Source organism: Scyliorhinus torazame, chromosome 7 (assembly GCF_047496885.1).
Source record: "Scyliorhinus torazame isolate Kashiwa2021f chromosome 7, sScyTor2.1, whole genome shotgun sequence".
Classification (NCBI taxonomy): domain Eukaryota; kingdom Metazoa; phylum Chordata; class Chondrichthyes; order Carcharhiniformes; family Scyliorhinidae; genus Scyliorhinus; species Scyliorhinus torazame.
Window position 1 is genome coordinate 130,366,937 of NC_092713.1, and position 14,791 is coordinate 130,381,727.

At 40.7% G+C, this 14,791-nt stretch overlaps 1 protein-coding gene across 1 annotated transcript in view; it reads right to left on the minus strand.

Annotated features, from left to right (window-relative positions):
- cdc73 (cell division cycle 73, Paf1/RNA polymerase II complex component, homolog (S. cerevisiae)) overlaps positions 1–14,791 on the minus strand; it is a 523,455-nt gene that overhangs the window by 38,610 nt on the left and 470,054 nt on the right. The window lies entirely within an intron of this gene.

The following is a 14,791-nucleotide window of genomic DNA, read 5'->3' on the forward strand; positions in this document are numbered from 1 at the left end:
ACAACTACATTTACCTACAAAATAATATCGACATACACTTCGAAGTATTACAATTATTAAAAGGTGGATTTTGGAACTTAAAAAAAAATCAAAGATGTCTAGAAGTAAACAAACTTTTGATGAAAGGAAAAGCTAGAGGAGAAAAATGACAATTTGAAAAAAATTCATTTACGGTATATGGGTGTCACTGGTTAGCCCAGCATTTATTGCCCATCCCTAGTTGCCCTTCAGAAGATGGTGGTGAGTTGCCTTCTTGAACAATGTGGAAGGGGGAGCAATCAAGCAGGCTGCTTTGTCCTGGATGGTGTCGAGCTTCTTGAGTGTTGTTGGAGCTGCACTCAGAGGCAATGCAGATAATTGTATTTCTGCACCTACATCAACAATATTGCATGGCTGCAACTCTGCTGTAAATTAGCATCTGTACAGTTCTCTCCTGAATGCTTCAGCCAAGTTGGCATGCACTGTACTACTCAAAAGTGTATTCCGTAAGGAGTGAACAAGTTGCTGCTTAATATTGTAATTTTAAATAAATGTTTGCATGTGTAACCATTGTTAATTAAAAATTATTTCCATAAATTCAGTAAAATTACCCCAGACATCAACAAGATCACTTTTTGATTCAAGAATGAATCTGGTTGAAATTTTAAATTACACAGTAATGCCTGAGTTCCAAAGCCTTGCAGATATGGCATTTACTCAATTGAGTTATTTAAACAATAAGATTGTTATATGAGTCATTGAATATACTGTAATCTCTACATCACTATGCAAAGGCAACAAGAGATTACATGACTGGCATGCAATGGGGCTTTTGTGCCCATAGCATTCACCAGTGCCACATCAGAGGCATCCAATCCATAGAATCCCTGCAGTGCAGAAGGAGGCCATTCGGCCTATCAGATCTACCCCGACCCTCCAAATGAGACATCTGTCCTGATTATTGCAGTCCTTGACTACATCTTAATGTTGTACCACCCAATATATTCTAATAAATAGCAAGGTTGCAGGGAAATTTTCACGAGAATAGGAACAAAATAAAGAGTTTACTGTTACGTCTGTACCCACTTTGGGCACAGCGCTACAGTTGTTACATCTTCCCTTAATCATCCTCCTATACTCAGCTACTTGGCTTAACTGAAAAGATTAAATTTTCTGTATGCCTATACTGCCTGTGACTGAACTGATCAGCTGTGTTAAAGTAACAGGTAACCACAACCCGCAATCTCCTCATAAAAATCCTGCTGCACTTGGTGATATGCCTTTTGATCTGTAACAACTCATCACCTGACGTGCTGTTATAAAAGAGAGGCTGATCTACAACTTGCAAAATATATTCACAATTTACAAATCTGCCTGCTCAATGAAACTTAACTTAGCTCTTTTATTAAATGTGTTACCATAATTTAAGACTCACCGATAAATGTTTAAAGATAAACATACCTAGTTCAGTAAGAGCGAATCCTTCCCATAACAATTTCTAAGAATCACATCATTTAGATAAATTGTTTTTATGGCCCACTGAGTACAATAGGACTATAAACAGTTTGACAACGTTTCTTTTCTAATGCACGCACAAGCCTCAGAATCATAAAATACATATTACACTGTCAGCTATTTTTATTGTTCACTCATTCTCTGGGGAAAAACTAAATCTGTTTAGAGTTTTAAGACAGCATTAAGTGCAGGAAAAGACAATTCAACTCACTAAGGTGTTTAGGACTGTTCTATCAAATTACATGGGGCATAAAGGGTAAAATTAATTCAGAAGTTGTACACTGGATGATGGTCAAGATTCTTCATGTAATTTAGGTTAATTTTGAATGAAAATAGTAGCAAGGATATATATATATATATATCGCATGCCATCAAAAACCATTAAGTCAGTTATCCAAGCTAATAATACCCGTCCATAGGTGGTTAGATTATCACCAATTAGAATATAGATATAAAACAACAACCAAAGCAAAATATACAAATAAAATCACAGCCATTACAACATCATACAGGGTGTTTGGCCCTACCAGCATGTGTTGATATTCCATGAGTAATTGTACAAATGTTACTTGTCTACTCTGTTGTAAGTAGTAAAGTAGCCCTGAAGTGGGTTCATGGCTTTACTCCCATTGTCCAACCAAACTTCAAAGCTCATCAAAAGCTAGTGGCCAGAGAACAAGCAAGATTATGGTACAGCAGGCCTGAGTTCTGAATAAAAGTCACTGATAGTAGGGTGTTAAAATAAGTTAAGCGGGAGGTGTTAAAATAAGTTGAGCAGGATGAAATGGAGGGTCAAATATAAATCTGCCATTTCAAAATCACGTTTATGGTAAATGGAAATATTGCAGAACCTGATTTGATACCTTTCTTCGACCTTTTTAGATCATTTGCACTTGAAAAATATATTTTGATATTGTATTCCTTTTGATCTCGATGTTTTGTTATAAATGTTCAAAATTAACATTTGTCCTGTCCATTCTTTGGGCCCATTCAACTTAAACTGCTGCTGGGTAGATTTAAAACATAGGAGAAAGTTGCTGTGCAAGAAAAGGTTTGAACTTTAAAATGGGGAAAATTTTGCAGTGCAAGTTAATGTTGCCAGATTTTTAAAGTGAACAGGATGCACACTCCTGTAGATCTTGGGGAGAGGAAAATAATGTTAGACATTTTCGTCTATCCTATGACGGCACGTGTCACAGTGGTTTGCACTGCTGCCTTACAGTGCCATGGGCACAGGTTCGATTCCTGCCTTGGGTGACTGGATGGAGTTTGCACGTTCTCCCCAAGGCTGCGTGGGTTTCTGCCAGGTGCTCTGTTTTCCTCCCACAGTCCAAAGATGTGCAGATGGAGTGGATTGGCCATGTTAAATTGTCCCTTAGGTGTCCAAAGATTTGCAGATTAGGTGGACTGGCCATGATCAATGTGCGAGGTTACGGAGATAGGGCAGGACAGTGGGCCTAAGTAGTTTCGGAGAGTCGTGCAGACTTGATAGGCTGAATAGCCTCCTTCTGCTCTGTAGGGATTCTATGGACCCTTGCTTAGGAAATCAAATTGAGATGTGATGTTCTCCCTTGTTCATCACTCTGGCAATTTAATAGCCTGGCAATACTCAGTCAAAATACATACAAAAAATGTCCCTTGGATGAGGTATCTTTGGGTGCACAGTGCCTGCAGAATCACATTGCAGCCTTCAGGACAGGAGATGAGTGAAGAAAAGCAGTGAGAGAAGAAACATCTCCCAAGAAACTGCAGTACATTTTCAAAGTCATGAACAGCTTATTAAGGAAATGAACAAAATATTCTGCATGCTTGCATTTATCAGTTACCACAATTTTGAGTGATAAAATGCCCAAACATATATGAACATTATAAACATTTAATGATTACAGAGCAGTCAGTGCAAATATCATGAGATTTCACAAATTGGTATAATTGCTGCTCTCTGACTTAATCTATTACATAGTAATATAATATAACCCTCAAGAGTATTGAAAGTCAGAGAGATCTAGGAGTACAGGTCCACAGGTCACTGAAAGGGGCAACACAGGTGGAGAAGGTAGTCAAGAAGGCATACGGCATGCTTGCCTTCATCGGCCGGGGCATTGAGTATAAGAATTGGCAAGTCATGTTGCAGCTGTATAGAACCTTAGTTAGGCCACACTTGGAGTATAGTGTTCAATTCTGGTCGCCACACTACCAGAAGGATGTGGAGGCTTTAGAGAGGGTGCAGAAGAGATTGACCAGAATGTTGCCTGGTATGGAGGGCATTAGCTATGAGGAGCGGTTAAATAAACTCGGTTTGTTCTCACTGGAACGACGGAGGTTGAGGGGCGACCTGATAGAGGTCTACAAAACTATGAGGGGCATAGACAGAGTGGAGAGTCAGAGGCTTTTCCCCAGGGTAAAGGGGTCAATTACTAGGAGGCATAGGTTTAAGGTGAGAGGGGCAAGGTTTAGAGTAGATGTACGAGGCAAGTTTTTTTTTTATACACAGAGAGTAGTGGGTGTCTGGAACTCGCTACCGGAGGAGGTGGTGGAAGCAGGGACGATAGTGACATTTAAGGGGCATCTTGACAAATACATGAATAGGATGGGAATAGAGGGATACGGACCCAGGAAGTGTAGAGGATTGTAGTTTAGTCGGGCAGCATGGTCGGCACGGGCTTGGAGGGCCGAAGGGCCTGTTCCTGTGCTGTACATTTCTTTGTTCTTCTATATATTTCGGAGGCTTTAAGAACATTGTAGGTGACAATAATTTTATTATTTTTAAAAACTAAACCTCAAGAGCACTTATTAAAGCACTACTGCAAGTACAATGTTAAACGTATGAATTTATTTTTCCAATACTTCTCATTTCCGAATATGCTATAATTGTGGTATTTCAAACTTTTAGATTGTAAATAAGAGGCATTGTATGGGTCTTCATGATCTCTGCCCCGATTATCCAGATTCTCCATTATCCACAATACAATTGAGAGAGTCACACCGTGAGCTCAAGGCTGCCTGCAACTCTTGCAAGAACACAGCCTCTGCTGCTATTGAATTTACAGAGTTAATCTTGAACTCAAGAAACCCTGCAAAATTTAGCCCCAACAGCATGCGTGCTTGTGGGTACCTCAGGCTTTAACAATTTAATCATCCCTCAGAAAAGGATCTTTGGCTTGTTCTTGTAAAGACACAATATGGCACTGGGTTACACTTGATTTATTTACTGTGTGAAGAGAAGATCCTTTCAAATGGACCAGTAGGATTAAGAGGACCCAAATTCAGTCTTTTTGAACAAAAAAAACCTACTTTCCTTTTACCCTCTCATTATCAACTAATAGAAAGAAACAGGACCCCTACCCCATTGTGGCAGATCATCATGGTTCCAATCCATTTTTATGTCTTTTATTTTCAGTTACACTTTGAAGCAACATACCAAAAGAAAGTAACAGATGGAGCCAGTATGAAGTGCAAGACACCACTGAGTTATTCATACTTTACAACTCAAAAAATGCAGTGAGGTAAGAGGACTTCATAACGTGTGACTGATGTAATTTTCAAACTCCTTTTAAAATGTAGGTTGTAGTTTATCAATAATAATGAGTTATTAATATAAATCATATACAAAGGAAAATGACTTCAAAATTAAACTTTTACCCCATAACAGTTCACACTTGGGATTGCTTTTTTTCCATGCACCTTAAAAAGTATTGTATACCAGGAAAAACAAGTAATCCAAAATCCCTTTTTAAGAAAAACAATAAACAGCGTTCTTTGTGGGATTTCAGATGCCATTTTTCTCATTAGGCCGCAAATACTCAATCTACCGTTAAACATTGCTTCCTCTGCTTTTAAACACCAACTGCTGTCGGTATTGGGCACATAAAATACACCAAATTTACTTTTTTTTTCCAATTAAGGGGCAATTTATCATGGTCAATCCACCTACCCTGCACATCTTTGGGTTGTGGGGGGTGAGGCCCACAGACATGGGAAGAAGGTGCAAACTCCACACTCAGTGATCCAGGCCCGCACACGTTATATTATATGCTGTAAGTAATTAACAATGCTCACAGGTATCAAATCAGTCTCAAAATCATAAACTACTCCCTGTTCAGTCGCCGTCGATATTCAAAATCCTACAGGGTATCGGACAGAGTGCTGGGTTTAGTTAGCAGGCATTCCATCTCTTTCTGTGCCAGATGTAAGTGCTCCACGTGAAATGAGCCTGAGCAAGCTCTAGCTTTTTAATTGGTTGCAACATAAATCTCAAACTCAATCAGAAAAGTTGCAAGAAAGGGGAAGGAAAATCATGCTGGTACAGTATAAGGTGTAAAGCTCAGAACACTGACAATGTAGAGTGTGTTAAGTGCATCTAATCTATATGTTCAGTCCATTCAGTTGAGTCTGGTGTTTATACTGAGTTCCCAAAGTATTAAGTTTAATTCCCATGGCAATTCTCACCATAACATATCTCTCCCATTTTGGGAGCAGAAAAGGTCATCATAATGACCAACTTTCCCCACTTTATTTTGGCTTTCTTTCTCTGCCAGATGGTTAAGCTGATATTTGAAACTCATGATTCTAAATAATTCCAAAGCAGATTCCAAACACCTCAGTTCTGTGGGGAAATGTTCCAGTACATCAAAGCATAGGGCTGTCAGAACACTAGTTAAAGATTTTTCAAATTTCATAAATGAGGTGGTTGAAAGGAATTGTCATCCCTTGTACTTCAATGCTGAAACAAATTATTACAGTTCCAGGAACAAAGCAGTTGCATAGATGACAGTTACCATTTAAATCTAGGTTATCTACAGTTGCACATGCTGAACATTATTTCTCAGTCTCCATAACTAAGGCATAAAATGGAGAATAATTTACTATGACTCATTGTGTATCAACATTCCGACAGATGTTAAATTATTTCAGTTTAAAAGTGCTAAAAGAAACAAAGCATTTAAGCTATCTGAAATATTGCACAGGTAATTAAATTTGACATGCTAGCCACCGATTTTACCGAAAAAGATCAGTGATAGTTAGAAGTCTAATAACTGTAATGGCAAAAAGAACACTCACGGGAAAAAAAAGAGAAAAATTGTAAATGTTGAATAAACTTTAACACACATACACACATCTATATATAAATATATATATATATATATATAAAATGGAAAATGACATGTAATTTTTCCCCATCCCTTCCTTGTTGTAAAGTAGCTATTTGCAAACTGATCTCACTGGTTTAGCTTTAACAGGTTTAGCATACTCAGTCTATCTGTAGTGTAAGCTTATTCTGCATGCAGTGCAATAACTGTCAAAACATCACAGAGCAAGAAATTTAGTCTGAGGCCATCTGCCTTAGAACATGTCAGTCTTCATTCAAACTGAATATTCAAAACACTTGTAAAACTACCTTCCCTTGCCTACTGTGCTTCTCAGAACATTTAACAAAAACAGAACTGAAACTGGGCAGATTTACAACATTGGGCGAAAGCGACTTAACTATATTTTGCTTAAAAATAAAAAACAAAATCTCTGTAAAGAATCAGGATTATTAGTAGGAGCCAAAAGGTGTCAAGTAAAGTGCGCTTCTTCAGATTAGAAAGTCTAGTTACTTCACGATGATTATACATGGCATTTGACAGCTTGCTATTGCTTAAAGGATTCGCTATACAGTACTCATCAACATTGTGTACAACCAATTTATTGCAGTACTGAATGTCATCACTAATGAAGTATCATAATTCATGGTTTAACACTCTCTCGTAAATGCTTTTGGGGTCATTTCCAATTACTCGCATCTTGAAGTTGCATGAGAAACATTGCACGATTACGCTAGATCACCAAGGAAGCTAAACAGATTAATGTTGAACTGGGCTCCAAGAATACTTTTTATCAAACCCAAGTAAACACTTATTGACCAATAATTGCGACTCCAACTATTACTGGCAAGAGACAACAAAGTCTATTTCTGAAAATGGGAAACACAATCTGAAGACATGATCCAGAACAGGGTTTTATATACAGGGAAGTGATAAGGTTGATTGGGTGGGGGAAAAAAGAATGTTCAGCCGTGAGTTTCTGTGAATGATTGTCACAAAATGGGGTTTCCTGTGGGTGGCATTAAAAAATCCTTATTGATTCCTGTAGAATTTGAACAAATGAAGAAATATACAATTTTTCTTTCAAGATTTCAAAAAGAATTATGTTGTGGTACCTATATAATAGAGGTCTGATTAATAATGTAAAAATTCCTTTATGTCCTAATTATTATACTACCCTGTGGTATTAATCCACAGTATTTCTACCACATGTCACTTCAATCCTAACCTGCATTTCTCACTGAAGCTTCAAAGGAATGAGTCGCAGACTATGTATTGTTGCTGCTGGGTAAATGAGCTCAACAATTCTCCTAAATAAAATTTTTGCAAAATACGTAATCTTCAACTGAAACCTCCTTGCTGAGGTGTGGAACTGCAACGTGGCCTTCAATTAACAACATCGCAATGCAAAGCATATTTTGTGTCAGAAAATAAATCACAGTTAATGTAATTTGTGACATGCATGACAGGCAAGCCAAGAAATATTGCTGCCTGAAAGTCATTCCTGCACGTCATCATTTAGATGAAGCTGTGGAACTATCAGTATTTTACCAACTGCATTTAAAAATAAAACCCTAAGCATTCAACTAATGACTTTACTGTTAAAATGTGCATAAAAAAGGGACTTTGAATTGCTTCAAATCCCAATTTTAGTAAATTACAATTGAAATTCTTCAGTTATCCTGCCAAATTTAGGTGATGGTTCCCATCCCCCGCCCGCATCTCGTAAACGTTGGACTAACAATTTGACTTATACAACCAGGCATTATGACAGTTTCTTGTGGTACAATTGATTCTGACTGGTTAGAGAAGACATCCAGGAAAAGCAAAACAGAGAACACACTGAACAGCAGGGGAAGATAATTTAAAAAATATTAAGGTACAGATACAAAATTTTGAATATTGGATATTAACAAGAAAATATTTTTAAAGTACATTCCTACACACATGAGCGCGACATGGTGGTATTTCTTTTTAACATAAATATTTTGTCTAGATTTGGATTTGATTTATGAGAAAAAGTACTCAACTTTTGTAACTTTTAACCACCTGGTGTTTCATGTGGTATTCCTGGTCACATCAATCAATCAATCATTTAAATAGGATTGGATTGGAAATAAAGGTTATTTTTCTATATCGAAAGAGAAAATGCTGGAAAATCTCAGCAGGTCTGGCAGCATCTGTAGGGAGAGAAAAGAGCTAACATTTCGAGTCAATGACTCTTTGTCAAAGCTAACAGACAGGAGAAAGTGGGAAATATTTATGCCGTGGAGTGAGAATGAAAGATGAGTCATAGCCACAGAAACCCAGGGAAACCGGGTGCTAATGGCCACAGAAACCAGGGGGAAAGAGTGCTAATGGCAGTCACCAGAGAGACCAAAAGATGTGAAAGACCAAACAGCAGTGAAACTAACATCAGAGGGTGAATTGTGATAGATGTAGATGTGGGGGAAGGGGAAGGGAGAAGCAAAGAGGAGAAAGGATAAGGAAACATGGATAAGATGGGGGGGGGGGGGGGGGGAAAAGAGGTTTAAATATATATTAAGAAAGACAAGAGAGAAAGAAATGGTAAAAGACAGTTAAAATGAAATGGGATGAAAACAAATGGGTCGAGGTGGGGTAGAGCTAATCATCTGAAGTTGTTGAATTCGATGTTGAGACCGGAAGGCTGTAGCGTGCCTAACCGGAAGATGAGATGTTGTTCCTCCAGTTTGCGTTGAGCTTCATTGGAACATTGCAGCAGGCCAAGGACAGACATGTGGGCATGGGAGCAAGGTCTTTTGTTAAAATGGCAAGCAACGTGTGTCAGGGTCCTGAATGCGCACAGACCGAAGATGCTCAGCAAAACGATCACTGAGTCTGCGTTTGGTCTCTCCGATATAGAGAAGACCACATTAGGAACACTCTTTCCCCTTGGTTTCTATGGCCATTAGCAACCGGTTTCCCTGGTTTTCTGTGGCTATGACTCGTCTTTCATTCTCACTCCACAGTATAAATATTTCCCACTTTCTCTATCTGTTAGCTTTGACAAAGAGTCATTGGACTCGAAACATTCGCTCTTAAATACCTTTTCAGAACCTTATTGAAATTCCAAAACCTGGGCACCATCAGATTTCAAAGACAGATGTCAATTGTAAAATGTACATTAATTCAAAAAGAGAAGAAATATATTTGACGACAAAATCACCAGGGTATCCCACTCTCCAGGGTGAAACAAGAATCTCTGCAGTAGTGGGGGATCTGCTAAAGAGTAGAGAAAAAATGGACCAAAGAATCTGGTCTTCTGCAGTCAGGTATTGAGAGGTAAGAATGGCAAGGTGTTTATAGAATCTTGCATCACAAGTGGCGATGCAACCCCTCATTTCAATACTTCAAAGGAGATATTCAATTAGCTCACTCCGCTGCCTTTTCCCAATAGAAATGCAATTTTACCCCCTTTCACGTATCCAATTCCCTTTTGAAAGTTACCACTGAATCTAATTTCACCATCCTTCCAAGCAGTCTATTCCAGGTTGCAACAATTTGATGTGTAAAAAAAAAAAATCCAATTTCCCCTTTGATTTGAAGTGGGAAATGGTTCAGAAGGGCACTTGGCACAGAAGATGGCTGCCTGACACACAAGATGGAGACACAGAGAATAAAACAGACATAACTGATGCCTGGAGTCCAGTGGGGTGCCAGTGGGACAGATAGGGACAGATCCAGGACAAAGGGAGCCAGACAGGAAGATTAAGAAATACATAAATGCGGGACACCACTTGAATAAAGCGGACTTCAGCCAAGGTGTACACAATGATATGCGAATACGAATGTCTTGGGCCATTTCCTAAAACAAAGGGACAATCGATACTACTTTCCTGCTGCTGCCTGTAACCTGTAAAACCTCTTTAACTGTGGCCATGTGTAAATGGCAAAATGCTTACAAATAGCGATGTACAATCTATAAAATGTTTAAAGATAACATGGTAATAATTGTTTTGTATCTGGGCTCATTGTGAATCCGAAGTGGCTGTTTAAAGATAACAAGGTGATAATTGTTTTGTATCTGGGCTCATTGTGAACCCAAAGTATAAAATGAATGACTGCCATTCAAACCGGGAGAAAGGCTGGCTACTGTACCGCGGGGTACGTACGCTTTCTCCCGAAGCTTCGTGTAACAATAAAACTGCACTTATTTGAACACAGCAAGTCTGACTCTTGAAGTGGTTGATTTTTCCCACAACAGATTGTTTTGTCAATTAGGTTATACATGTGTCCCCTGATTACGGACTCTCCTACCAATGGAAATTCTTTAAAAAAAATTTACTCTATCAAATCCCACACTGCTCTGATCACAAGAAGAATCTTGACAATTAAAGGAAATAGGAAAATACGTGCAAAAACCTGTTCCAATAAAACAGGACTGCCAAGTGATGCTGCACATCTGTCCCAGCAGTGACATTTTAGTAACTTTTTCTGAAAACTCTCTGAGATCCACTGTTAAGAAGCCCAAGTTTTGAAGTTATTGTGAAGAATCTACTATCCAGATCTTGTCACTTCAATGACAATTCTGTGCCCTGGAAAGAGGTTTGGAGATCTCAGCAAGGCATTCATAGAACTACTGTCCACTTTGCAGGGCTTAAAGCAGAGTAAACAGGTGTGTCTCGCTTTCTGTTTTCTATACGTGGCCATGACCATGTTACCTGTAATGTTTGAAAGATGTTGTGCCACAGCCTGCCAAACTAACTAAAGCCTGACAGCAATAAAATAAATCCAATAAGTCATTGAGCCAAAATATTAATCTGGGCTAGACTTTAATTCCCAAGGTAGATAACTCTAGTCGAGAAATTTCCTGGCTCTGCACATCCTCCCTGGGAAAAAGCACCCCACATGGCATTATTTTTGGTCCGGGAGATGGGTATGGGGGTTGGATGGAGTTAGGACCGCTACACACAGTCACAGGGGCTGTTGAGTGTCGAAGCGAGCTACACAAGAGGCCCACCTCAGTTCGCTAGGACTTTGGCCCAGTAGTTTCAGCATTAGCCCTACTAGCCCTCACCACTCTTACCCTTCATCTGTGTCAACTCACACCAATCCATGTCCCCGACCTCACCCACCTCAATGATCCCTTTTACCCTCCATGCCAACTCATGTCTACATACCACCCTATGTAAAACCAATGGCCCCACATGTCCTTCATGCCAACCTGTACCCTCCCACCGATACCCACACACCCAATAGCCCCTCATAGCTTCAATGTCAACTCATGCCTTCACATCACCATGGCCCCTTATAGCCCCCATGCCAACAATGCCAACTTAAGTGAACCTTTATTCACCTCCTTGGCTCTTTCCACACTGTACCTGCATATCAGCCTTTTGTGATCCATGCACTAGGCCCCACAAGATCCCTCTGAATCTCTGAACTCTGCAATCTTTCACCATCTATAATATGCTTATTTCTTTATACTTAATGCAAAAATGGACAATTTCACATTTCCCCACATTATACTCCATTTGCCAGATCTTTACCCACTCACTTAACCAATCTATGTTCCTTTGCAGTTTCCTTACGTTCTCTTCGCAACTTACTTTTCAACCTGTCTTTGTATCATGAGCAAATTCAACAATCACACCTTTAGTCCATTCATTCAATTGTTTTGTATAAATTGTATAAAACTGAGACCCCAGCACTGATCACACCACTCTTTACTTCCTACTGTCATAACTCGCAGGGTCTTATGGGGTGGGGATGATCCACAACACTGTGGAGCTTGCAGAATACGAGCTCCGCCGGTAAGGGAGCAGGGGACCCTGAACTAAGTCTTTGTGCCTTTGTATAAACAGAGTCGGCCAATCGGGCACTGACTAGAGAAGGCCCAGTGAGGAACTACTGGCGCTGTGTATACAGTTAACGTGTTAAATAAAAACAAGTTTCGCTTTACTCCACAACTCGGTGTGGATTCCTTTCGTTGCCCCTTAAAATTGGTGGCGAGGATGGGATTGGTTCACTATCAACAATGCTGAGCCATCTCCCCATATCTCTTGGATACAAGTTGGAAATATTTTTTACATCAAGCCTCTTTTTGGATGTTTGGACCTGTTCGGTGCCGGACTGGAAGATGGAATCAGTATGCACAGAGGATGCGGTACCTTTTCAGGGCCAATAATATCATGGAGAACAACCACCAGGTAGCTATTTTTGATTACTGCCTTTGGCGCACATACGTTCGGAGTGATATGGAGCTTTGTCTACCCAGCGGCCCTGGACACTAAAACTTTCGATGAGCTTGTGGAGTTAATGGGGAAACATTTCAAACTGACCCCGCCGGTAATAGTACAGCGGGACCGGTTTAATACCACTGAAAGAACCGCTAGTGAGTCCACTATCGAGGCTACAAAAGAATCGCTGAGTTCTGCGCATATGGAGTCGCCTAATCTGAAATACTATGTGGCTGCTTGGTTTGTGGAATAAACAATGTGGCCTCTTGCAGACGAAGTTGCTGGCCAAACTTTCCCTAACTTTGCAACAAGCCGTCCAGATTGCGCTCTCCTGCAAAAAGGCCAAAAAAGCGGAAGCCTTCCCTGGAGTGCATAGAGGGGGAGCCAGGTCTTTGAGGGGGGGGGGCTTGAGGTCACCGATCCCGGCATGAGCCCAGGCCATGGGTGAAGCAAAGGTTCAGACACCTGGAGAGAGGTCGTTGCCAGCCCAGGTCCCGCACTTTTCACTTGGATGAGCCAGAGGAGGAGTGTCTCCACCCTCCCCACCCCCCCCCACCGCCCCCCCCCCCTCCCCCGTAGTCCCATTAAGGTTGCGGTATGTGTGAAGGGACACCTGCGCGACATGAAGTTGGACACCGGTGCAGCGGTCTCAGTGATTGGTCAGTGGACGTTTGACCGCATTAAGGTGGAAGTTCAAGGGCGGCAGTAGTTAGCACTGCTGCCTCATGGCGCTGAGGACCCGGGTTTGATCCAAACCTTGGGTCACTATCCATGTGGAGTTTGCACATTCTCCCTGGCAGTGGTGTTCTCTGATGAAAGAGCCGTGAATCTCTTTCATCAGTAGGTCTACGGCCACCATTTTACACTAGTTTCAGATCATAAACCTATACTTGGTTTTCATAGATGGTAAAGCGATCCAGCCCTTTTCTTCCGCACGCATCCAGTGCTCGGCCCGATTACGTGCCGCTTATGAGTATTCTTTGAGCATAGATTGGCAGAATCAAATTGCAAATTCAGATGCTGAGTCAGTTTCCTTTATCGGTAGGCCCCTTGCCGACCCCCACAATGGTCGAGGTGGCCATGACCCTGAACTTTATGGCCACTTTGCCTGTCACGGCATCGCGGATCCGTGAATGGACCCAGATGAACCCTATCCTTTCCAACGTTCGGCACATAGTCTTATACGGGGGGGGGGGGGGGGGGTAAGCACCGACAACTCGCTTGGGAGTGTGAGTTGAAAGCATTTTTCTCTAAATTGTTTAAATTTAGTGCAGAGTATGGTATCCAGCTATGGAGTACATGCAAAATCATCCTGGACAAGAGGCAGGAGTTAATTCTGAATGGCCTCCATAACAGTCATCCAGGTGTATCCAAGATGAAAATGCTGGCACGCATGGTGGCCAAACCTCAACGTGGACATCGAGACGATGGTCTAGCAATGCTCTGCTCGTCAAGAACACCAGATGCTCCCGCTGGCCGCATCCCTGCATCATTGGGAATAGCCTGGCCGATCGTGGGCGTGGCTGCATGGACTTTCAGTTTGATAATTTATTGACAGTGGAGAGATCAAGAGAGGTGGTGTTGAGTTGAATGCTGTCAGTATTCATGAAACCTGACACCATTTTTGGGAGATGCAGCTTAAGGGCAGCATGTTGAGGAGAAATAGGGTGGGACCATGGTTAGATCCTTTGGAGACACCAGCGATAACGATGCAAGAGTGGGAAGAGACGCAGGTGATTCCTCACACTCCAAGTATAGAATGAATTACAAGTAAAAAACATTTATATTTAAAATAGGACAGTTTATCATACCTTAAAATGTAAGGTATGACAGTTATACTGGGTAGATTCATGGCAAATGAGATGTTTCATTGACCCAGTTAGGTAAAATGATTAATAGATCAACAAGGTGAAACACAGAGACATTTATCAGTATTTTGAAGGTGCATTGCCCAGAGCTATCCAAAAACATTTTCCCTGGTGGATGTACAAGCTGAGGAAATCTACCTGT